The sequence below is a fragment of the Eriocheir sinensis genome, unplaced genomic scaffold (assembly GCF_024679095.1).
Source record: "Eriocheir sinensis breed Jianghai 21 unplaced genomic scaffold, ASM2467909v1 Scaffold723, whole genome shotgun sequence".
In the NCBI taxonomy this organism is placed as follows: Eukaryota; Metazoa; Arthropoda; class Malacostraca; order Decapoda; family Varunidae; genus Eriocheir; species Eriocheir sinensis.
The window spans coordinates 170,001-197,089 of record NW_026112080.1 but is presented as its reverse complement, the minus strand read 5'-3'; the positions used below and the strand labels follow the sequence as shown (position 1 = coordinate 197,089).

Sequence of the window (27,089 nt, the reverse complement as noted above, 5' to 3'; positions counted from 1 at the left end):
GGCCTCGTGTTCAGGAGGACGCGAGTTCAATCCCCGCCCGGTGCCACCAAGCTGGGATTTTTCAGCCGCCGCCGAGTGGCTTAAAACTACCCACATGCTGTCCAGAAGACCACCTATCAACCCGGACTCTAGATTCTAGGATCAAAGATGAGCTCTGGGAGGGCAGCATGAGCCAATGCAAGATGGCGCCACTATAAACACTCGCCTGCGCCAGAACGGGCTGGGCCGACCATCAGGACCAACCGGAAAGAAGCCTTGGACCGACCATCAGGATCCACCGGGAAGAAGCCTCCCGGCGCAATAGGCTGCAATGTAAAAAAAAAAAAAAAAAAAAAAAAAAAAACTGGAAGCTGCCCCCGTGGAGGGTCCGCCATGTACAGCTGCTCAAAATACTCAGCCCAACGAGCCCTCTGCCCATTCATGTCCGATACGAGGCAGCCATTAGCTGTTCGAATAGCGCTCACCTGAAAGGGAGACATGGAGCGGAGCTTCTTCAGGGTTCGGTAAGCAGGTCGGAGGTCATTCGCATTTAAATGGCCCTCGACTTCCTCAGCGAGACCCCTGACATACTTCTCCTTGTCTTTCCTCAGGAGAGCTCTAGTCCTACGAGACAGAGCCCTGTATTGGTCCCGATTCCCAACAAGTCTGACAGCGCGACTCTTCTCAATATTCTCGAGTCTATACCAAGGCCTAGCCACTCTAAGATCTCGGGCGCTCTCCAATGCACTCCTTGGCAGCATGCAAGGTCTCACGTTTGAAGGTATCCCATAGTTCTACAGGGTCCTCCAGGGTGCTGAGCACGTCGAACCTATTTGAGACTGTCACTGCATACTCCTGAGCACATGCCAGGTCCTTCAGCCTTTCGAGATGGAACACAGTATTGTTGCATCTCGAGATTCTTCATGACCTGACATGTAGCTTGAGTGTTGCAACAACAAGCCTATGGTCAGTTGGAAAGAACTCAGTACTCCTGCAGTTCTGAAGGATCCTCCAATAAGTACTTACGAGGATGTGGTCAGTCTCCTTAGCTACCCCTCCGGCATCGATATACTAAGTCCAGCGATGCAGCTCTGGTCTCTGGTACCAGGAACCCACAATTCTCAACCTTCTGGATTTTGCAAAATTCAGGAGAAGAGAGCTGTTGATGTTCCTGGTACCAGAACCATGGGGACCAACACATAGCTCGTAGCCAACCCTGTCAGTGCCAGTAGTAGCATTGAAGTCGCTCAGGACAATGAGTGTGTCCCGGGAAGGGCACTGGTCTAATACGGAGTCGAGTTTGTCGTAGAACATCTCCTTCTCTTCAGTTTCACGCATCTCGGTAGGAGCGTACACTGCAATAAGAGACATGAAGCTCAGTGTGTGCTTCAGTCTCACTCGCATTATACGCTCATCAACCGGAGCAACTTCAGTAACAAATGGCAGCAATTGGCTGGAGATGCCCATAGCTAACCCCTTGAAATGGTAGCCATTGCTCATGTCCGATTAGTAGAAGGTGTACCCCCCCTTACGGATCTCGCTACTGCCAGGCCTCCTCGTCTCGGAAAGTGCCACTATGTCCACCCTCAGCCTTCTGAGCTCATCTGATAGGTAGGGCAGTCGATCATCGTCCGAGAGGCTCCGGACGTTCCAGGAGCCCACACGCAGAGCCTTCCGAAGGTTAACCCCAGGCTTGGTTCTGCGGGCGGGCGCAGCCTCTGCACCACCCCGGCCATCCCCAAAACAAAAAAAGGGGCTAGGGGGCCCTTCCTCCTTCGAGGTGCAGGGGTCCGGTAGTCTTTGCCCTGCACCCGTCACTGATGGCAGGCTCTCTGAATGCGAATGCATCGTGGAAGCTTGCCGCGCGGTCGGACCCCCCAGCAAGGTCGGATCGGGGTCGAGGCTCGCGCCCCGACCCCGACCTCTACTTTTTAATTTGTTTTTTTGGCTGGGATAATGTTTTTTTTTTTTTGTCGGAGAAAGGGGTGCAAACCCTTCCCCCTAACCAGCCCATATCAGGGGCTGGACTGACTGCTCACCATAGGGCAGGGACGCAAGACCCCTGGGAGGATTAATCCCCCGGCTACCCAACACATCGCTAAATTGAAAGGTATGCAATGTAGGGCAACAAAGATGATCTCTTCCTTGCTCAACAAACCTTGCGACTAAAGGCACTCATTCCTTCAGCTGTTCTCTCTTGAAAAGCTTCACCTCCGTGGAAAACTGATCGAAAGTTTCAAAATACTCAATGGTTTTACGAAAGTGGACAAATCCAAATTGTTTTTGATCTATGACACGTTCCGAACGAGAAATAATGGCACAAATCTTAAGTGTCAACAAAAAAATTCAGACTGTACCATTTTTTTTTTCACCAACGTTTTAGTGCGGGAATGGAATAAACTCACACATTCATTGGTTCAGTGCCGTAAAATTAACATCTAAATACAAGTTCGACCACCACTTCCTTTAAGCTGAAATTCACTAAGTCGAAATGCAAAGAATTGGTAGTATTAAATTTAATTTTGATTCACTAAGGTGGATAAACCACCTAGTCTTGACCATGGAGACTGTGTGGTCTGAATATCTATGCAAATCAATGTAAATCAGATAACACTGAGTGATCAACGTTACTGAAATTCTTTAGGTACTTGAAGACCTGAATCATATCCCTTGTAAGCATCTATTTTCCAAGTGAAAAGAGGTTGAGTCGTCTGAGTCGTTTTCATATGGCAGGGCCCTCAAAGTTGGAATCATTTTCGTAGTGCGTCGTTGAATTCTCTCAAATAATTCAATGTCTTCACTTCATACTCGAAGTGAGGTCTTACCATTGGGTTATTGGATATCATTATTTCCGGTGTCTTACACTCAAAGTTCCTCTCTATAAACTCGAGCATAGTGTTGGCATTGTTATGTGAAAAAAAAATCATTGATTTAAATCAAAATTTATATTATTTGCTTTTATTTTGATTTATTTGATTTATTATTTTATATATTATTTATATATATTATTTATATATTATTTTATATTGATTTAAATCTTGATCTTATTGATGAGCAACAATATAGAATGGAGAAATAAACAAAGAAAAACTCTAACTTTTATACAAATATTTTCCGTCAAATTCACATTTTTTTTCCTGAACTGATTAGTTCATTATATATATATATATATATATATATATATATATATATATATATATATATATATATATATATATATATATATATATATATATATATATATATATATATATATATATATATATATATATATATATATATATATATATATCTTCCGTCAGCCACACTTGGTCTGTCTAGTGTCCTGGAGCAGAACGAGACACTGACCGCCTTTCTGACGGTATCTTGCTGAGTCAGAGTGACGGTTTCAAAAGTATTGTACAACATGAAGCACATGTTCTTTTATGTTGCCAATTTGCAAATCATGAGCCGATACATTTAGAATGTGTGCAGGGCAACCATGAGTTAGCAACTTCAGTTCATTTGCTGGTTGTAATTGTTTTCTCATCTTGTTGACAATGGCTGCATTAGATGCTTAAGTCTGACCTCATATAGCAAGTTTCGCACCCCTTGGATATTTTTTTTATGCCTCCATGGTCTAGTGGTTAGCGTGCCTTGCTACGAATCCGCGGCCCTGGGTGTGAATCCCGACTTGGGCAGTCAGCGTGCTGCCACCCAGCTACTCATCCTCCCTTTCGGGCTGGTCGATAATTGGGTACCTGGGGAAACCTGGGGAAGGTACACTGTCGTAACCCGGATGTCATGCTGACCCTGTCCTGGGGTGATGGGTTCTTCCCACCAATGGCTCAAGGGCCAGTACCACGGAGATGAGCACTGCGGCCACGCTCAGCTGTAGCGTATACCCCCATCTTTACTCTTTTGGTTGGTCCCAGCCAATTGGTGGCGCAGGCAACCGTTTTATAGTGCCGCCATCTTGCTTGGCTACCCCCCCCGAGCTTTACTTGGTCCTCTTTAGAGAGTTTCGCTGGGGTCCGGTTGATGCGTAATCATGAGGACAGCATGTGGGTAGTCTTGGGCCCCTCCAAACACTCAAATGAACTAAAGAACAGCTATTAAAAGGGACAAAAAACACCAAATATAGGAAGTGGTAGTAAAGGAAATATTTGAAATATATACCCCTATTTTTCAATGAATCACTTCACATACATATATGGATCATCCACAGCCTTTTCTGATACTGTCATTTGAAGCTGCATTCGTCTTTCTTTCTGCAATTTCAGTCAGGACATGTTCAAAACATGACATGATCTGATTATACTGTTAACAGACTAGAGAGAGTTGTGGTGTGGTGCTGGCCAGTGGCTGGCTAGCTGGCTGTGGCTGGTCAGTCTTAGGACTGGCTCAAACAGCTAGCCAGGATACTTATGATGACGGAACATGATACAAGGATACTCCAACAAGTGTTTTAAACTAATGTAGAGAATATAGTGGTTCACATTCATTTAATTATTTTCATTAATAGAAAAAATTCGATTTAAATAAATGAAAATCTGATTTAAATAAAAAAAATCCAATTTTTTTTTTAAATAAAAAAAAATCAACAACCCTGCTTTGCATTGATCAACGTTGAATGACATTTGTCACTTTTCAGATGACTTTTCAGGATGATCTGGTCAGGAGGAGGAGGAAAACATGGAAACATAAAATGACAGGCAACAGAAAGCCTTTTGGATTATTACGAAGTTGCCTGCTGTAGAGCCGCGATCTGCCTGAAAGTCACTTGGTGCCTGCAGAGCAGTTCAAAGCATTTCGGTCGTTTCTAGTTCTTGAGTTGGTCTGTAGCTCAAAGAGCTTGGAGTGGTCGATGTTACTGAAGTTCTTTAAGTACTTGAAGGTCTGTATCATATCCCCCTTTAGGCGTCTCTTTTCCAGCGTGAAGAGGTTGAGTCGCCTGAGTCGTTCTTCATACGGCAGGGCTCTCAAGGGTGGAATCATCTTCGTAGCGCGTCGCTGGATTCTTTCTAATAATTCAATGTCTTTTCTGTAATTAGGGGACCAGAATTGTACCGCATACTCGAGGTGAGGTCTTACCATTGAGTTATATAAGGATAACATTACTTCCGGCGCCTTGCATTCGAAGTTTCTTGATATAAACCAGAGCATAGTATTGGCTTTGTTATATGGTTTTTTTAGTGTTTTGCGTGTTTCAGGTTACTGCTGATTGTGACTCCAAGATTCGATTCCCCCTGCACGACCTACAGAGGATTTCCACGCATGTTGTATGTATGGTTACTGTTTCTGAAACCAAAGTCCATGACTTTGCATTTATCAACGTTGAATGACATTTGCCACTTTTCGGACCACTGGATGATCTGGTCAAGGTCCTTTTGGATGACTTCACAGTCGGCAGTCTTGAGGGCCTTTCCGCCTACCTTAATGTTGTCGGCAAACTTTGAGATTTCAATCCCGCTTCCAAGTCACTGATGTATAAGATAAAGAGAATGGGTCCCAGCACCGACCCCTGGGGTACCCCATTAGTGACTGGCAGCCACTCAGAAGCCTGGCCGTTAAGTAAAACTCACTGTTTTCTGTTGGTGAGCCAATTTTTTTTCCATGCAGTCAGGTTTCTTAATCCTATATCCGCTGACTTTATTTTTTTAAGGAGTCGCTCGTGCGGCACCTTGTCAAAGGCTTTCTGGAAGGCCAGGTATATGACATCGCTTGGGACGTGATTATCCCAGTTATCGTATATACCTTGGAAGAAGTCCAGTAGATTCGTTAAGCAAGAACGCTTATTTCGGAAACCGTGCTGCGTGCCAGAAATTATATCATTTTTTTCTAGGAAGTTGACAAGTTTGTCTCTAATAATCTTCTCGAGGATTTTGTCTGCCACCGATGTTAAGCTTATAGGCCTGTAGTTTATGGCAACGGTCTTATCTCCTTTTTTTTGTAAATCGGGGTTACGTTCGCCATTTTCCAGTCGTCGGGTACTTTGTTCAGTTGTAGCGACCGGTTAAATATGCTTGTGAGGGGCTGCAGTATTTGCTGTTTCAGTTCTTTCAACAACCGCGGTGACAAGTTGTCATGTCCCGTTGACTTAATCGTGTCGAGCTTGTCCAAGTACTTTTTCATGTCTTGGGCGGATATTGTGTCAATTTCCAGGGGCATAATCCCCTTCGGAGAAACGGGGCCTTCGGGTATAGTTTCTTTGTCTTCGATCGGAAATACGGACGCAAAGTTACTGTTTAGGATTTTGACCATGTGTTTACTGTCATAAGAACATAAGAACATAAGAACGTTGGAGTCTGCAAGAGACCGGTAGGCCTATACAAGGCAGCTCCTTTGACCCTAAGCTTCCGTGTATCTAACCCCACCTAATATCGCTGTCCATGAATTTGTCTAATCTATTTTTGAATGTGACAATTGTATTGGCATTCACCACATGACTGCTAAGCCTATTCCACTCATCCACAACCCTGTTAGTAAACCAATTTTTGCCAATGTCCCTGTTGAATCTGAATTTATCCAGTTTGAACCCGTTACTTCGTGTCCTACCCGGTTCTCTTACCAACAAAACCTTATGCATATCTCCCTTATTAAAGCCCTTCATCCATTTATAAACCTCGATGATGTCTCCACGCACCCTTCCCCTTTCTAGAGGATGCAAGTTTAACTGTTTGAGTCTTTCCTCGTATGGAAAGTTTCTCAACCCCTGAATCATCTTAGTCATCCTCCTCTGCACTGATTCTAACATTTTGATTTCCATTCTATAGTAAGGTGAACAGAACTGAACTGTATAGTCAAGATGAGGTCTAACTAATGCTAAATATAGTTTGAGGAAGACTTCGGCGCTTCTGTTGCTTACGCTCCTTGAAATAAATCCCAGTACCGTATTTGCTCGATTTCTAACTTGAATGCATTGTGCCCTTGGACGGAGATCAGAGCTCACTAAGACCCCTAAATCTCTCTCGCACCTAGACCTGCTTATGAGAGTGTCATTTAAGCAATAGTTGTGAGAGGGGTTGTTCCTACCTACACTCAGAATACTGCACTTCCCTACATTGAACTCCATCTGCCATTTATCCGCCCAGTCATACAATCTGTTTAGTTCATCCTGGAGAATACTAGTGTCCTGATCCGACTCAATTACTCTACCGATCTTGATATCATCTGCAAACTTACTGACATCACTACTAATTCCTGTATCTAAGTCATTGATATTAATAATAAACAAAAGTGGACCTAATACCGAACCTTGTGGGACCCCACTCGTAACACATCCCCAGTCAGATCTTTTACCATTGATTTGCACTCTTTGCTTCCTATTGCTAAGCCACGCCTTGACCCAGTTAAAAACTTTACCCTCTACTCTGTGAGCCTGTAATTTAAGCAACAGTCGTTGGTGAGGAACTTTGTCAAACGCTTTACTAAAATCAAGATAGATTACATCATAATTTTTATCTTTGTCTACCGCCTCAAAGACTGTTGTAGAAGGACCAGAGATTGGTGAGGCATGACCTACCTTTCGTGAACCCATGCTGCGAGTCGTGAATTAAGCTGTGCTTCTCTAGATGCTCCCGAATGTTCCTGGCTATTATGGACTCCAGCATCTTGCCTATAACCGATGTTAAGCTAATTGGGCGATAGTTTGAAGCAGCTGACCTGTCCTCCTTTTTGAAAATCGGCGTCACATTAGCTACTTTCCATAGGCTGGGCTCATAACCAGTATTTACCGACATCATAAAGATGTCGGTTAGTGGGTCACTGAGTACATCACCTAATTCCTTTAATACCCTCGGAAATATCCCGTCAGGACCTGGCGACTTATTCTTCTTAAGCTTATCTGTCTCATCCTGAACTATTTGTCTGGTAATGATTATATCCCTCAATTTATCGCCATCCGCGCCCTCGTACACCTGAACCCTTTCCGGAATAGTCGTTCGATCCTCTTGTGTGAATACTGAAAGGAAGTAGTCGTTCAACAATGTGCTCATATTTTCGTAATTTTCTACTAGCTCCCCTGTGTTTGTTTTCAGCGGTCCAATTTTCTCCCGTGTTTTTGTTCTATACATCTGAAAGAAGCCTTTAGGATTACTTTTCGCCTCATTTGCTACTTTAGTCTCATAATTCCTTTTTGCTATCCTGGTGTTCTTTTTCACTAATCTAGACAGTTCGACATACCGGCCCCTGAGATGTGTTTCACCATTCTTTATTTTCTGATAAATTCCCTTCTTTAACCCTATCTCGTGTTTTAGTCCACGAGTCATCCACTTAGGGTCATTGTTTTCTTTTCTAAGTGTTCGCTGTGGTATATGCTGTCCTTGCCCCTCTACTATTACTCTAACTAAATTATTGTAAGACATTTCTACCTGGTTCTCCTGGCTCTCTAACCCACAGTTCTGGACCTCATGAATCCCTAAATTATCCCAGTTTACCCCTTCAAGATGTCTTCGAAGCCCCTCGTAATTTGCTCTTCTAAAATCTGGCACTAACACTGGGTTTGGTTCGCGGGTTACAGCCCAGTCTAAGCTAAAACGAACCGTTCTGTGGTCACTATTTCCTAACTCTCCGCCCACCTCCAGCTCATGTAGTAAGTTTCCATTATTAGTTAAGACTAAGTCTAATATGTTATCTCCTCTGGTAGGCTCAGAAACTACTTGCTTAAGGAAATTATCTTGTATAACTTCAAGAAAGTTTCCAGGTCACCCACTAGGTCTTCCCAGTCTATATTCCTATAATTAAAGTCCCCCATTACGCAGACATTTTTACTGTCACTCGCCCTGCCAATCTCCTGTAGTAATATACTCGTGTCCTGCCTGTTAAGGTTAGGTGGCCTGCACATAACTCCTAGAGTTAGTTTTTCTTTCCCTTTGTAAACGTCCATCCAAACTGATTCTGAATCCATGTTAGTTTTGGTTGAATTGTTAACTAAACATGTAAGTGTCTTTAACATATAGCGCAACTCCACCTCCCTTTCTGCCCCTTCTGTCTTTGTGAAACATCTGATAACCCGTTATTTCAAATTCCGATCTAAAATTTCTATTGGCAGTGTCTATCCATGTCTCAGTGATCGCTATTATGTCAAAAATTTCTGAATAAGCTTCACCCCTTAGTAAGTCTATTTTATTTCTGAGGCTCCTGCTGTTAGTATAGAAGATTCTTAGCCCGCCCTCTGTTACTCCCCTATAATTACTTCTAAGTTGCCTGGTTGTATTATGAGCTAGATGTCCTCTCTCATTACTCCTCGCCTATACTAAAAAATCCCTCAGGGTACCAAGTGCTCGCTCAAGGGAGTCTGAGAGAGCCTCAACACCCTTGAACGTCAAGTGTATCCCATCACGGGCGTAGAGGACGTCGTTGCCAATGATGAGGTCCCAATTGTTGACGAACAGCCACCCATTGCGCTCACAGTGCTCAGCATGTCTGCTGTTCACTGCTATCGCCCTGGACAGCCATCCATCGCCAACGCCCCTCCTTGGCAGGACCCCACACACTACTGGCGACCCACCAGCATCTCTTATCCTACCTGTCCTGGGTTAAGGATCCGGTCTCGTCCTTCAATGGGCCATTGTTGATTTTAACTTCTTTTTTTTTTGTTGTTGTTCTGATGTACGTGAAAACTTATTTAGGATTGGTCTTGACTTCGCGCGCTATTTGTTTCTCGTGGTTGCGTTTACTAGTCCAAATGAGAGTTCTACAAGTTCTGAGGCTATTTTGGTACTGTACACGGGCTTCGGCCGTATCATTTCCTCTTATAGATTATAATTCCTCTTTTTTGCGTTTTTTTTTTTTTTTTTTTACAGCTAAGGAGACAGCTCAAGGGCGCAAAGAAAAGAAAGAACAAAAAAGGCCCGCTACTCACTGCTCCCGAACAGAGGCTAAAAGAGTGTCCAAAATCAGAGGTCAATTTCGGTTGGAGAGGTGTCCTGATACCCTCCTCTTGAAAGAGTTCAAGTCGGAGGCAGGAGGAAATACAGATGAAGGAAGATTGTTCCAGAGTTTACCAGCGTGAGGAATGAAAGAGTGAAGATGCTGGTTAACTCTTGCATAAGGGGTTTGGACAGTATAGGGATGAGCATGAGTAGAAAGTCGTGTGCAGCGGGGCCGCGGGAGGAGTGGAGGCATGCAGTTAGCAAGTTCAGAAGAGCAGTGAGCATGAAAATATCGATAGAAGATAGAGAGAGAGGCAACATGGCGGCGGAATTTGAGAGGTAGAAGACTATCAGTATGAGGAGGAGAGCTGATGAGACGAAGAGCCTTTGATTCCACTCTGGCAAGGAGAGCTGTGTGAGTGGACCCCCCCCCCCCCCACACACACACACACACATGAGATGCATACTCCATACGAGGGCGGACAAGGCCCCTGTAAATGGACAGCAATTGTGCGGGGGAGAAGAGCTGGCGGAGACGGTACAGAACGCCCAGCCTCGAGGAAGCTGATTTAGTAAGAGATGAGATATGAAGTTTCCAGTTGAAATTTTGAGTTAAGGATAGACCGAGGATGTTTAGTGTTGAGGAAGGTGATAGCTGAGTGTTGTCAAAGAATAGGGGATAGTTGTTTGGAAGACTGTGTCGAGTGGATAGGTGGAGAAACTGTGTTTTTGAGGCGTTGAAGGACACCAGGTTCCTCTTGCCCCAATCGGAAATAATAGTAAGGGCTGAGGCTAAGCGTTCTGTTGCCTTGCCTCCAGCCTTGAAATCATCGGCGTAGGAATGGATAAGACAGTTCGTTTTGGAAAGAATATCATCAATGAACAACAGAAAGAGAGTGGGAGATAGGACAGAACCCTGTGGGACACCACTGTTAATAGGTTTAGGGGAAGAACAGTGACCGTCTACCACAGCAGAAATAGAACGGTCAGAAAGGAAACTGGAGATAAGTGTACAGAGAGAAGGATAGAAACCGTAGGAGGGTAGTTTGGAAAGCAAAGATTTGTGCCAGACCCTATCAAAAGTTTTTGATATGTCCAGCGCAATAGCAAAGGTTTCACCGAAACGGCTAAGAGAGGATGACCAAGAGTCAGTTAGGAAGGCAAGGAGATCACCAGTAGAACACCCCTTGAGGAACCCATACTGGCCATCAGATAGAAGGTCAAAAGTGGAAAGGTGCTTTTGAATCTTTCGGTTAAGGATTGATTCAAAAGCTTTAGATAGACAAGAAAGTAAAGTTATAGGACGGTAGTTTGAGGGATTGGAACGGTCACCCTTCTTAGGCACAGACTGTATGAAGGCATACTTCCAGCAGGAAGGAAAGGTAGATGTTGACGGGCAGAGGCGAAAGAGTTTGACCAGGCAGGGTGACAGCACGGAGGGACAGTTTTTAAGGACAATAGGAGGCACTCCATCACTTCCATAAGCTTTCTGAGGATTGAGGCCAGAGAGGGCATAGAAAACATCATTTTGAATAATCTTTATAACAGGCATAAAAGAGTCAGAGGGGGGATGAGTAGGAGGAATATGCCCAGAATCGTCCAGAGTGGAGTTTTTAGAAAAAAGTTTGAGAGAAGAGTTCAGCCTTAGAGATAGATGAGACGGCAGTGTTGCCGTCAGGACTGAGGAGTGGAGGGAAAGATGAAGAAGTGAAGTTGGAGGAGATGTTTCTGGCTAGATGCCAGAAGTCACGGGAAGAGTAAGAGAAAGCAAGGTTTTGGCATTTTCTATTATTGAAAGAGTTTTTGGTTTGTCGGAGATTAGATTTGGCACTATTCCGGGCAGAAATGTAAAGTTCATAATTAGCATTAGTTTGAAGGCTCTGCCTTTTTGATCACTATGGTCATCCACGGTCGGTCCACTGCAATATTTACTCGTCTGGATTTCATATGAACTGTCGTCTTTTCTACATTCAGAAGCTTGTCCCTGAAGACGGTCCACGAGTTTTCGATTGTACTGACGTTGAGATTGTCGTTGATATGATCCCACGCAGCAGGATGATGATGATGATGATGATGATGATGATGATGATGATGATGATGACGATGATGATGAGGATGAGAAGGAGGAGGAGGAGGAGGAGGAGGAGGAAGAGAAGGAGGAGGAGGAGAACATAAGAACATAAGAACATAGGGAATCTACAAGAGGCTGGTTAGCCTGTACAAGGCAGGAGGAGAAGGAGAAATACATAGGAATACATAGGAAGAACAGACACCAGAAGACCTGTCGGTTTATGGCGAGGGTGTCTGTTTACTGCCGCTACTACTAGTAAACTACGTGTGGTAGGACAGGATAGAATACATGAAGGCTCCTCATCTCACAATGACCGAGGAGGAGGAGGAGGAAAGGGAAAAGTATGGAAAAATGTAGAAAGAAAACGAAAAAGAAAAAGAATAAATGGCCAGAACGACAACACGAATGATGCGACAACACGAATGATGATGGTGATGATGATGATGATGATAATGATGGCAATAATGATGGTAATAATAATAATAATAATAATAATAATAATAATAATAATAATAATAATAATAATAATAATAATAATAATAATAATAATAATAATAATAATAATAATAATAATAATAATAATAATAATAATAATAATAATAATAATAATAATAATAATAATAATAATAATAATAATAATAATAATAATAATAATAATCATAATAATAATAATAATAATAATAATAATAATAATAATAATAATAATAATAATAATAATAATAATAATAATAATAATAATAATAATAATAATAATAATAATAATAATCATAATAATAATAATAATAATAATAATAATAATAATAATAATAATAATAATAATAATGATCACAATAAAAACAGTGACATTCCTTTCCCTCCCCCTTCGCCACACACTCCCCTCCCCAGTACCTTGTGTTGCGGCCCAAGTGCAGGGAACAGTTTCCTCGGGAGGCACGCCGAGGAGTCACCGTCCGTGTAAGTGAGGCAGACCAACACACGCCACTCTCGGGCAGCCACTCTACCCCCACGCATCGCTTCCTCTGGGGAGGAAAGGAGTGGAGTAACAGGACGATCGGCTAAGGAGAGAAGCAAAATTAGAGAGCCAGGAAGGAAATGAAAAAGCAAAAAGGAGGAAGGCAGGGTGGAAAGTAAGTCAAATATATGAAGCGCCATCAAACTAAGTTAGGAAGGGACCTTAGTCAATCAGAAACGAAGGAAAGAAGAGAGGAAGGAAGAAGGAAGAGAGGAGGGGAGGAAGGAAGACAGAAAGGAAAAAAAGAAAGCATGGAGTCATCAAAACGTTGAACACATGAGTAGCGAACAAAACGCCTGGGAATTTATATGTTGCTGTTTGCCTTAATCAAACCGTCAGGCAGCTCAGTGACCTGCATAACATATAAAAGCACACGTTATACGTACGTGTTAGGAAGTTTAGTTTACTCCTGACGCAGTAAAGTAAATACATATCAATGCGATTCTTAAAGGAGTTAATAGTTTTCGCGCCAACCACTGTATTGTCAGATTGATCCAGGAGCGGATGAGTGTATGGCATTGTCGGTATCAATGCTGGAGGACAAAGATTCGAATCTTTTAAATGGCTTGTGCTCCCTGTCTTATTGTATGGCTGTGAGACATGAACACTGAATAGTGACTTGGAGAGCCGTGTCGATGCCCTTGGTACCTTGGCAATGACCGTGTCGAACCAGCGACTACATCATGAAACTGAATCTAGGCCTGTTATCAGCTTAGTCAGTAAACACCAACTCCGACTATAATTATGAGCACGTGGCACGCTTCCCGGACGTCGATCCTGCTCATAGGATTGTTTCTGTGCAAGACAACCCAGAGTGGGGGAGACCAAGGGGACGGCCACGTAACTCATGGATGGGGCAAACTGATAAATCCTGCCGAGAGGTGCTTGACGTATACACGGAGTGGGCTGGCTCTGGGTGACCGTCGAAGGGGGAAGAGGCGAGTGAGTGAAGCGACGCGCTCCCTGCGGGTATGCTACACGTTCGTTGTTTAGTTATAGTAAGAAGTGCAGATTTGGATCAATTTCGATCATCAATATTTATGATTTTATTGTTAGTAGATGGAAAGTTCAAGTACTTTTTGTGAGCTGCCTCTCCACCTTCGATAAAGCGAGAATGATCGTGATTGCTCCAGGGACCCACAGCATGAGAAACACAAAACTACGAGGAATATACTTATAGACACTATGATCTCTGTAATGCACTGAACACACACAGAGAGGGTACTTTCTAGGGCTGGGCAAGAACCGACTCTTTAAACATCGGTTGGATTTTCACAATAATAACAATAATAATAATAATAATAATAATAATAATAATAATAATAATAATAATAATAATAATAATAATAATAATAATAATAATAATAATAATAATAGTAACAATAATAATAATATCATAATTTTATCAATACTATTATTATGATTATCATTATTGTTATTTTTTTATTATTATTATAATCATCAACATGTTATCATCATCATCATTTTTGTATCATTAATATCATTAGTATCCCAGGCAGCACGGTAAGTAATTATGGCTGCTTTAAACCTCTAATTGGGGTCATTAGCGTACCTGTGAAAATTGATATTCTTAGCCGCTTATTGATGTAAGAATCTGTTGACAATGCTCTCTCTCTCTCTCTCTCTCTCTCTCTCTCTCTCTCTCTCTCTCTCTCTCTCTCTCTCTCTCTCTCTCTCTCTCTCTCTCTCTCTCTCTCTCTCTCTCTCTCTCTCTCTCTCTCTCTCTCTCTCTCTCTCTCTCTAATCAAGATAAAGGATAAAAAATGGAGCAGTTGACAGGTAGGAAGAGAGAGACACACACACACACACACACACACACACACACACACACACACACACGAGAGTTGAAGGAGGAACCCTTTATGTGAGTGGTGGGGAGGGCACAGAGGGAGGTAAGAAACAGAGACAAAGAGGAAAAGGCGGAAGGAAAGCAAAGAAAGGAAAGAACAGAGAGAGGGAAAGGGGAGGGATAGGACAAGAGATTTAGAGAGACAGATGAAAAACAGTGAAGTATTAAAAAAATAAAAGAAAGAAAGGAAAGGGAAGGAGGAAAGAGAGAAGCTGAAAGGCCGGAAAGGGGAGAGAATGGGAGTCAGGGTGAGAAGAGCAAGGGGAGGGAGGAAGGGAGGGAGGGAGGGAGGGAGAGAGAGGAAAATCGGTAAAGAAGGAGAGTAAACAGAAGGGAGAGACACGGCCACGGACACGCCCTCCATCATCCCACCTTTACACTCTCTCTCTCTCTCTCTCTCTCTCTCTCTCTCTCTCTCTCTCTCTCTCTCTCTCTCTCTCTCTCTCTCTCTCTCTCTCTCTCTCTCTCTCTCTCTCTCTCTCTCTCTCTCTCTCTCTCTCTCTCTCTCTCTCTCTCTCTCTCTCTCTCTCTCTCTCTCACACACACACACACACACACACACACATACGCGCGCGCACACTGCTTCCTCCTCCTCCTCCTCCTTAAGTGTGAGCCCAAGGAATGATCAGTAGAGACAACAGGATACAAGAGGTGGCTTTATGACGTCACCAGGAGAGCCCTGAGGTTAGAGGAGAATTCACAAGAAAGCAAGTGAATATATAAGTTGAATAAATGCTCATAAAGGTCCTTGTCAATATATAAGTGATAAACATCTATGATAAGGAGAAATACGCTGTGATACGAAATTATATTCTTTATGCACAAAACTTCTTACTCATGCCCATATCTTTTCTGTCCCAACTGCTTTAGTATCTTCATCTTTATCTCTATCACAAGTAAATTCTGGAGTAGCCTTATCTTTGTCTGCTATACGAGACCTTTCAATCGAACCTATCGCTATACTGCATGACTCTCTTCCATTATTTACAGTAGAGAAAGCAGCTCCAGGGCAAAAATAGAACGGCAAGAAAAGCTCGCTAGGCGCTGCTCCTGTACGGAAAATATAACAATAGTCCAAAAGAGTTTCTGATGTAGTAGTGTTTTGATGCTCCCTTCCTGAAAGAGATCATGTCGTAGGCAGGAGGAAACACAGACGTGGGAAGGCTGTTCCAGAGTTTACCAGCGAATGGAATGAAAGAATGAAGACGATGCTTAACTCTTGCAGAGGATATGGATAACATAGTGATGAGCAGGAGTAAAATGTCGTGTGCAGCGGGTCGTGTTCGGCTTATGCAGGAGCTATACCGTTCATTAATTATATTTGCAGTCGGCAGAGGCTATAAAGAAAACGGAAAATTTCGAAATCTCCATTTCTAAGCAAATTTATTTTTCAACTACTTCTAAATAAATTTTAAATACTCGTTAGACTTAATTCTATAAAGAAAACTATCTGATTTTTTTGGATAATTTCTTTTTCAAGATAAATAGTGACAATATAAGTCCCACAGAACTTGTCAACGCTGTATTTGCGACGTTGACTAATGGAGTGACCCGAGGTTAGGCCGGACCACCACCCCACCATAGAGGCTTGCGGCTTTGCTGGCGGTCGGAGGACTGCGGGAGCCACACCTAAAGTGCCTTCCTAAAATGGATGGACTATAGCCAGTGCCATCACTCTTTCATCACTTCCACCGGTAATCTCTGAAAACATTCTTCATCATTCAGTTACGTTTATTCCTTCCTGTGATAGATAGGTAGACAGAGAGATGGACAGGTAGGTAAGTAGGCAGGTACGTATGTCGGCACTAAGGTAGGTAAATAGATGTGTTTATAGTTACACAGACATACCTCCGGAGAGATTAGGAGGATAGAAAGAGATAAATAGAATGAGAACTGTGTCTAAAGTATGTGTACGTTTTGAGAAACCAATCATTAGGGCAATGAAATCAGAATTCTTGAAACGTCTGTGAAGAACTATGACTTTTTTTCTTTTTCTGCCCCGTGGCTTCATTTCTTCCTACTTTTTTCTCTTTTCTTTCACCTTTCATCGCCTCGTTCTCTTTTCTTCTTTCCTACTTTCCTTTTTATTTTTTGCTATTTTCCTTCTCCCTCATTTCTTCTCTATATGCATGAACAAGCTCTCTCTTTCTTCTTTACCTCAGCTTCTTCTTTTCTTCTTGTTATTGTTATTTTTTCTACTTCTTTTTCAACTCCTCATTCTTCCTTTTTTCTTCATTTTCTTCTCCTCCAGAGAGAAACTGTCTCTAGAGAATCCCAACAAATGACGCTGCCTACCTTCACCATTTTTCTCCTCCTCCTCCTCCTCCTCCTCCTCCTCCTCCTCCTCCTCCTCCTCCTCCTCTGCTTCTTCCTCTTCTTCTTCTTCTTCTTCTTCTTCTTCTTCTTCTTCTTCTTCTTCTTCTTCTTCCTCCTCTTCAGCTTCCACCTACGCTGCCCGCACGTCCATCTCCCCGTCCCCCTCGTCCTCCTCCTACACTTCCTCCTCCTCCTCCTCCTCCTCATCATCATCATCATCATCATCATCATCACCATCATCATCATCATCTTCTTTTTCTTCTGCTTCTTCTCCTTCTTCTTCTTCATTCTCTTCACCTCCTCCTCCTCCTCCTCCTTCTCCTCCTCCTCCCCTCCCCTCCTCCTCCTCCTCCTTCCTCCTCCCCTCCTCCTCCTCCTCCGTCTCCTCCTCCTCCGTCTCCGCCTCCTCCCCCTCCTCCTGCTCCTCTTCCTCCTCCTTCCCCTCCTCCTCCTCCTCCTCCTCCTCCTCCTCCTCCTCCCCCTCCTCCTCCTCCTCCTCCTCCTCCTCCTCCTTCTCCTCCCTAGCTTACAGGCGTAGACGGAAGACAATCCTCCCAGCCGTCTCCTGTGAAGACGGATCACACTTCTCCGGATCAAGGGTCAACAACAAGGTTAACATAAAACTGGTGGGTGACAGCATTGTTAGAGAACAACTGACTGAGTTCTGTGGACGAAGTATCAAGAACAGGAGACGCTACTGTATTCCTGGTGCAAAATTATAAGATATAGAAGAAGCGGCAGACCTCGTCTCAGACCGCACGGAACAGGACACACTCTTTGTTTTGCACGCTGGCACGAACAACGTTCAAACAGAAGAAATTTGAGCCGAATACCGACGTGTAATCCGCCGCTACAAGAAGTCACGCCACATAATTGTCTCCGGGATTCTTCCGAGAATCAACGCCTTCACAGGCTTCCACAGAAAGGCGTCAAACATCAACAACAGACTGAAGCACCTCTGTCAGGACGAGGAAGTTTCGTTCGCAAATGTGTGGGATCATTTCTATGATAACCCCGACCTTTTCCGTCCTGACGGTCTTCACCTCAATGCAATTGGCTCAGCACGGCTGAACGAACGAGGAGGTACTTTTGTACTAAAAAAACTCCGAACGCGGGAGGGGCACCAAAGTATCGTAAACAGCCAACCAGCAGAGACCACCCATCAAACACCAACGCCCCCAACAGAAAACACACGCAGACACCGGACTACTGTGCCTCGAAGCACTGAAGTCAAGAAGGACATTTCTGTCCTTTACACCAACGCGCGGAGCTCAATACCTAAACGGGATGAGTTACTTGCCTACGTTGACGTAGAAAGTCCGGACGTGATTGCCATCACCGAAACGTGGGCCACCTCTGACCACCTAATGACCGAATTCTCAATTCCGGGATGCGAGAGCTTCTACAAAAACAGACTTCACAAGAAAGGAGGAAATACCCTGGTACTGTTCGCGTGCCTCGTCAGTGCCGTTTTCCTTGAGCAAGTTGTATTTTCTCTTCTTTAAATTAATCGCCCGTCGAACCTGGGTAGTCATCCATGGTGGGCTTGTGGCATTATTTGTTCTCCTTGTCTTCATGGGAACAGTTGTTCTCTCTACCTCCAGGAGTTTGTTCTTGAAGCCATTCCACGCTCCGTCCACAGGAGTATAGGTCATGGGTTCCCAAGTTGTCTGGGTTAGCAGCTCACGAGCGAAATTAAAATTGGCTCTTTTGTAGTCTGGAATCTCGGACGTGTTTTCGGTGAGTTCATGGTCTGTTCTGATCCTTAGGCGGATTAGGTGATGGTCGCAACCATCCAGTTTTTCGCCGACTTGACGTTCACGTGTGAGATCTGAATCACTCACGAGTACTAGGTCTAACAAGTTATTGTCCCTCGTCGGTTGGGTAACAATCTGAGTAAGAAAAGTGTCTTCTAACATTTCGAGCAATCTGTTACCCTCCTGATCTCCAATCATCGTGGTCCGGTCAATGCTGGCACAGTTAAAGTCCCCGATAATGACTGATTGTTTGTTTTGTGTTATGGTGTGAATTTCCTCGTACAGCGCTTCGTCGTCCGCTGCTTGTTGCTTTGGAGGTCTGTAAACGGTTCCAATCGTTATTTTGTTGTGCTTGCTAGTCTCTAGTTCAACATATACAGTGTCATATTTCCCAGAGTCTTTTTTGTTTATTTCCACGGGAAATAAACAAAGAAGACTCTGAGAAATATGACACTGTATATGTTGAACTAGAGGCTAGCAAGCACAACAAAATAACGATTGGAACCGTTTACAGACCTCCAAAGCAACAAGCAGCGGACGACGAAGCGCTGTACGAGGAAATTCAAACTCCTGGAGGTAGAGAGAACAACTGTTCCCATGAAGACAAGGAGAACAAATAATGCCACAAGCCCACCATGGATGACTACCCAGGTTCGACGGGCGATTAATTTAAAGGAGAGAAAATACAATTTGCTCAAGGAAAACGGCACTGACGAGGCACGCGAACAGTACCATCAAAGCCTCAGAGCTTGCAGAACACTCATTCGCCAGCGTAAACGCGACTATGAAAAGCAAATTGCACGCGAAGCCAAGTCCACCCCGAAAAAGTTCTTCACGTATATAAGAACCAAAAAGAAGACAAAAAGCAATATCGGTCCCTTAAAAGATGAAAGTGACGTACTAACACAGGACAGTAGACAAAATTTAATGGTCGAAATCCTAAACAGAAACTTCGCGTCTGTGTTCACGGTCGAGAATACCCAGTCCGTACCCGAGAGCCCTACCCCACCGATGGGAATCACTCCCCTAGAAATTGGCACATCGACGAACGGGATGTGAAAAAGTACCAAGACAAATTCGAGACAAACAAGTCTACCGGACCCGACGACTTGTCACCCAGGCTGCTCAAGGAACTCGAGCAGCAAATCCTCAAGCCACTCACCACCATCTACAATCTGTCACTACAACAACACAAAGTCCCAAAAGACTGGAAACAAGCGAATGTAACTCCGATCTTCAAAAAGGGAGACAAAAGTGTGGCCCTAATCTGCAGACCAATCAGCCTGACCACTGTGGCGGGAAAAATCCTCGAGAAGATCATCAGAGACAAACTCGTTAGGTTCCTTGAAGACAACATCATTTCCGATGCTCAGCACGGTTTCAGGAACAAGCGCTCATGCTTAACCAATTTATTGGACTTCTTCCAAGGTATCTATGAAAACTGGGATAATTATATCCCCAGCGATGTTATATATCTAGACTTTCAGAAAGCCTTTGACAAAGTGCCACACGAAAGACTCCTCAAGAAACTCTAGTCGGCGGGATTAGGCGGCAATCTGACAGCGTGGATCAAGGACTGGCTCACTGGAAGAAAACAACGAGTTGTACTCAACGGACAGGCCTCCGAGCGGCTTCCGGTCACAAGTGGAGTGCCACAGGGGTCAGTGCTGGGACCCATACTTTTCATCATATATATCAACGACCTAGAACTAGGATTGAAATCCAATCTTTCAAAATTTGCCGACGACACAAAGGTGGGTGGGAAGGCCCTCACAACGGCAGACTGCGAAATTATCCAGAGAGACCTGGACCAGATCACTCGGTGGTCAGAAAAATGGCAGATGTCCTTCAACACTACCAAATGTGAAGTAATGCATATCGGATCCAGAAACAGCAACCACACATACCACATGGGTGGCGAAACACTACATGTTGTGCAAGAGGAAAGAGACCTCGGGGTCACCATCAGCAGTGACTTGAAACAAACAAAACACTGCAAGTCCGCCTGTAAGAAAGCCAATACAATGCTTGGGTTTATAGCGAGGAACTTCGAATACAAGACGCCGGGAGTTATGTTATCCTTGTATAATTCGCTGGTAAGGCCCCACCTGGAATACGCCGTGCAATTCTGGTCTCCTAATTACAGGAAAGACATTGAATTACTTGAGAGAGTACAGCGCCGCGCCACGAAGATGATACAATCACTGAGGACGAAGCCCTATGAAGAGCGACTCGAGCGACTCAACCTCTTCACGTTGGAAAAGAGACGCCTGCGGGGAGACACGATACAAGTCTTAAAGTACCTGAACAAGCTCAGCAACGTTGATCACTCCAAACTCTTCACGCTACAAACCAACCTGAGAACAAGAAACAACGGAAAAACAATTCAAGCAAAGCGATGCAATACCGACATCGGCAGGAGTTATTTCTCGAATAGAGTTGTTCGCCACTGGAACAGCCTTCCTGCAGAAGTGGTTAGCGCAGAGACCATCAACTCCTTCAAGAAACGCATTGATCGCCACTTTGCTGCATCGGGAGTGAACGGAACATTCCCAAGAGTAGGTACACAAGTGCTTTAATCCTTCCCTGCAAGCCACTCCTATGGCAAACGGATTGATTAAATCACTGAACGCAGGCAGCCTAGTAATGATCCAACAGGATTTCTGCTGCCTGCTAGTCCATGTTTCCATGTTTCCTCCTCCTTCCCCTCCTCCTTAACCTCCTCTTTCTCCTCCTCCTCCTCCTCCTCCTCTTCTTTCTTCTACTCCCCCTCATCTCCGTCAACCACCTTCACACTTTCCAAATGCCCAAGGGAGAGAAGATAGGTCGGAGGAAGAGAAGGGGTGGAGGAGGGCACAGACGAGGAGGTGGAGGAAGAATTATAAACATTAACCACATTAAATGTCAGGCGTTTCCCACTTTTGGAGATTACGAAACACACACACACACACACACACACACACACACACACACACACACACAAACACACACACATATGCAAACTAATACACACACACACACACACACACACACACACACACACACACACACACACACACACACACACACACACACATAATGACATAGCTCTGGTAGCTCAATTGGTTATAGCGCCGCGCTGCAGGCGGCGGTTCGAGCCCCGCTCAGGCCGGATTCTTTCCGTTGACTAGGAGTGGTTAATGTCCCCCCTTGAGCAAGGGGGATGGGGTGTGTGATGTGTGAGGTCCTGGCAGTACCCAGAAATCGACAATAATGAGCACTTGCTCACGTCGTGAAGGTACCTGCTGGCGAAAGCGAGTCCAACTCGTGATCAGGCCGTGGTGAATTACACACACACACACACACACACACACACACACACACACACACACACACACACACACACACACACACTACTACTACACACACACACACACACACACACACACACACACACACACACACACACACACACACACACACACACACACACACACACACACACACACACACACACACACACAGGAAAGGCTGGATGAATGTAGAGGAAATGCTGGATGAATGCAGATATGGAGACGGGACTATTAGAGCTTAGCTCGGGCCCAGTAGACTACAAATAGATAAATACAAATAGGTAAACACACACACACACACACACACACACACACACACACACACACACACACACACACACACACACACACACATAACTTAAAAAATAACATAGGTAAGAACACACAAAAAATGAAAACTAAGAGTTTAAACAAGTTCTCCTGCTCCTAATCTCACTCCTCCTCCTCCTCCTTTTCCTCCTCCTCTTCCTCCTCCTCCTCCTCCTCTGCCTTCTCCTCCTCTTCCTCCTTCTCCTCCTCCTCCTCCTCCTTCTCCCTCTCCTAAAGGCATGATAGATGGAGGTCAGGGGCTGGATTTTGACCTAACACCTGAGAGAGAGAGAGAGAGAGAGAGAGAGAGAGAGAGAGAGAGAGAGAGAGAGAGAGAGAGAGAGAGAGAGAGAGAGAGAGAGAGAGAGAGAGAGAGAGAGAGAGAGAGAGAGAGAGAGAGAGAGAGAGAGAGAGAGTGAGAGAGAGAGAGAGAGAGAGGAGGGACCTTTCTCTCTCTCTCTCTCTCTCTCTCTCTCTCTCTCTCTCTCTCTCTCTCTCTCTCTCTCCCTATCACATTCTCCACGTCAGAGAGATTAAGATGAAAATGAAATGGTGGAGAGATGCCTTAGAGAGAGAGAGAGAGAGAGATACATTTGGTTACTCTTTTATTTTTTATTACACATTTCAAAAGAAGAAGAGAAGAGGTAAGGTAAGGAGGGTGACGAAGAGGAGGAGCATGAGGCATGAGAACATAGAAAAAATGAAAATCAGGCAGCATATATCTGTTTATCACAATGAGACTGCCTGCTTTAGTGATTTATTCCGTCCGTCAGGCACAGAGGTGGCCTAAAGAATGAGGTATATTCATTCTTAGCAGGTCTTACCAGCGATTAAGTGCTTGTGCCCACGAAGCTTAAACTCTTCTTTCAATTATTATCGTATTAAATGATTTGTGTTTCTCTGGGGCTTGTAACACTTCAATACAATAAGTGATACTGTTGTTAATAAATATGTAGTTGATCGTTCTCGTGGTTTTATTTATTGGCAAACTAGAGAAAATAAATAACCGATGCAAGGTTCTCCTCTTTGAAAATCTGTCCTGCATGAAAGCCTTGCGAAATCAAGCAGCATTGATCTTTTTATTTATTTATTTATATTACTGTATTTGCTGAGTACCTGCTTTGGGTGTATCAGTCTCACCTTTGACAGAATTTATCAAAAACATTAGGGCGTCAAGAATCTCGCTAGAAACGTGTAGCATCCATTGTTTGATCTCTCTGGGGGACACTGGCTTCAGCTTCAAGTGAAACGCTCCTTCCTCAACCTCTGGTCTTGAACGCCATTACCATTGACCTACCCACCCTTTTCATAGCACCAGTCATCCAACCTAGGTCTTGGACCACCCCAAACAAAATGCAGCAGCCCGTCCTAGTGTTAGTGGGGGTGGGTTGTCGAGATGCTTGACTTCTTAATGTTTTTGATAGATTCCGTCAAAGGCGAGACTGATACACCCACAGCAGGTACTCGGCAAATATTGTAATACAAACAGCTTTTTTTTAAAAGTTCAGTTCTGCTTGATTTCGCAGGACTTTCATGCAAGAAAGATTTTTAAAGAGGAGAACCTTGCACTGGTCATTTATTTTCTCTCGTTTACCAATAAATAAAACAACGAGAATGATCAGCTATTTTTTATTAATAACAACATCATTTATTGTATTAAAGAGTAATTGTTACAATCACCAGAGAAAGACAAGTAATTTACGATAATCGAAAGAATAGTTCAAGCTTCGTGGGTCCTGGGACCTAAAACCCGCTGGCTGGCAACTCAGAATATACCTCATTATGTAAGGCACTTACTTAATTCAGTTCACTCTTGCCTAACAAGTAACGTTCTGCGAGTTTGAAAGTTGATAATTTTTTGCATTAACTACTGTTATCGGAAGGCATTTCTATAGACGAGTGACTCCACTAAGGAAAAAATACTCTCGCCGGTGTCTGTACTACAACGCCTTTACTGACGCCTGAGCACAATATTTTTTTCTCTCTGTTTAGTTTGAAGCGAAAGAAAACTTGAGTGATCATCATTACTTAATAAAACTTGTTCAAGTATTTGAAGATCAGTATCAAATTCTGTCGCAATTTTGACGCAGGAGGTTGAGTCGCTCGAATCATTCTTCATACTGCCGAGACCTCAGGGATGGAATCATGTTCATAGTGAGTCGCTGTACTGTCTCCAATAATTCAGTGTCCATCTCATACATAGGGAACCAGAAATACACTGCATATTCCATGTCAGGTTTTAGTATCAAGTTATATGAAGACATAACATTAGGTACTCATGACGTCTTACATGTGAAATTCCTTGCCATAAAGGCGACCATAGTATTAGATTCATTTTCTGACAGACTATCAGTGATTTGCATGCTGCAGGTCGATGTTGATAGTGACTCCAAGATCTGATTCCTCGTGTATGAGTCTCAGAAGCTTCCCGTGCAAGTTGTTTGTTAGGTTACTACTTCTGAACCCAGAGTATACGACTTTACAACTGTCAAGGGTGAAGGAAAATTGCCACTTATCACACCACGAGATAATCCACTCAAGGTCTTTTGAAAAACATAAGACTGAGTCTGTAAGAAGGCAGCAGTCTTATACGAGACAGTTTCTGTAAACACGTAATCATCATATCCTCATTATTAATTTATCTAATCTTTCTTGAAGGTGTTTAGATTATTAGCACTCACTACATGACTACCAAACCTGTTACACTCACTCACCAGTCTTTAAGCAAACCAATCTAGTTGTCTAATTCTTTGTTGAATTTTGAATTTATCTAACTAAACCCATAACTAAGTACCCTATCTGGCTCTCCTGCAACCGAAATCCTATCAACTTCACCCTCATCAAAGCCCTTTGTCCATTTATAAACTTTGATGAAGTCTCATTGCACCTCTCGCCTTTGTAGAAATACAAATTCAACTGCTTTACCTATCCTGGTATGTCAAGTTTCTCATCCCGTGAAGTATCCTCCTTTGTGCAGATTTTGATATGTTGATGTCCATTTTATAGTGCGGAGACCAGAACTACGACCCGTTTTCGAGATGAGGTCTAATGAATACTAAATGTACGAGGATGGCTGCATCGCTGTTTTGCTTACGCTCCTTGAAATGAAACCCAATATCTTATGTGCATAATTCTTAGCCTGAATTTTTTCAAGGATATGCTCCTAGCTCAAGAGATGATAAAAGTTCCCATAAAAACTAGTGGCGTAAATGGTGCCGCTATTTTCTGATATAATACATCAACGACCTGGGGTTAGAACTAAAACCCACCATTTCTAAAAGTGGATGGAAAGGCTATTCAGATGTCTGAAAAGTGGGAAATGTCCTTCAACTTTGACAAGTGTAAAGTCATGCACTCTGGGCCCCGAAATAGTACTGTAAATATACAAACAACATGCATGGGGGGAAGGGGAGCACTATAAATCGTACAGGAGGAAACAGATCTTGGGGTCATTATCAGCAGTGACTTTAAACGCACTGCACAGCAAAACAACCCGCCCAAAAAGCTAATGATTATGATATGGGGAGGCGGCGACTGAGTGGTTAGCGTGCCGGCGCCGCGTCCAGGAGTTCTGCCCGCCGCCACAGCTGGGATTTTTCAATTACCTACATACTGTCCTGAAGATCACCTGTACATATAGACTCTCTCTTTAAAGAGAGGCTCAAAGATGAGCTCCGGGGTGCAGCATGAACCAAGCAAGATGGCGCCACTCTAAGCATTTACCTGAGCCATTAAGGGCTGGGGCCGACCATCAGGCCCCACTAAGAAAGCCTTCCGGTGCCATAGGACGAGAAGTAAAAATAAATTAATAAATAAATAAAAATGTTCTGGTCCTTAGCGAAAATTTTCCAGTGTAAGACGCCGATAGCAATGTTGTCTTTGCACAGCTCAATGAGGTGGTGTCGCCTGAAACATGCCGTGCAGCTTGGGCTCTCTAGTTATGAAAAGAACATTGAATTATTCGAGTGAGGCAATGCGCTAGGAAAAAAAAAACATCGTTGACGACATAAGCTTATGAAGAACGACGCAAGAACGACAGCAGCCTACAAGCTTTCTTTGTCCTCTTGCTCCTGTTTCAATAATCCCTCCTCCTCCTCCTCCTCCTACTATTACTACTACTTCTCCTCCTCCTCCTCCTCCTCCTCTTCCCCCTATAGTCCTCTTTCTCCTCCTCATTTCGTCTCTCACCTCTTCACTAACTCACTGCTTGCATTCTTCCTTCTCTCCTCTCTCTCCCACCTCTACCTCCTCCTCCTCCTCATCCTCATCCTCCTACTATTACTACTACTTCTCCTCCTCCTCCTCCTCCTCCTCCTCCTCCTCCTCCTCCTCTTCCTCCTATAGTCCTCTCTCTCCTCCTCATTTCGTCTCTCATCTCTTCACTAACTCACTGCTTGCATTCTTCCTTCTCTCCTCTCTCTCCCACCTCTACCTCCTCCTCCTCCTCCTCCTCCTCCTCCTCCTCCTCCTCCTCCTCCTCCTCGTCCTCTCCACTTGATCGAGGGATGGAGGGAGAATGAGAAGGCTTACTGGAGGTACCTGAGGAGCTTCGTAACGTTGTGATTTCCTCCTCCTTCTCTTCCTACTCC

At 43.8% G+C, this 27,089-nt stretch overlaps 1 long non-coding RNA gene across 1 annotated transcript in view; it reads right to left on the bottom strand.

Moving 5' to 3' along the window:
* LOC126994119 (uncharacterized) overlaps nt 1-27,089 on the bottom strand; it is a 66,478-nt gene that overhangs the window by 32,082 nt on the left and 7,307 nt on the right. The window contains exon 3 of the long non-coding RNA XR_007748809.1: nt 12,793-12,923. This is a non-coding gene — a long non-coding RNA (uncharacterized LOC126994119). The remainder of the gene's footprint in view (nt 1-12,792; nt 12,924-27,089) is intronic.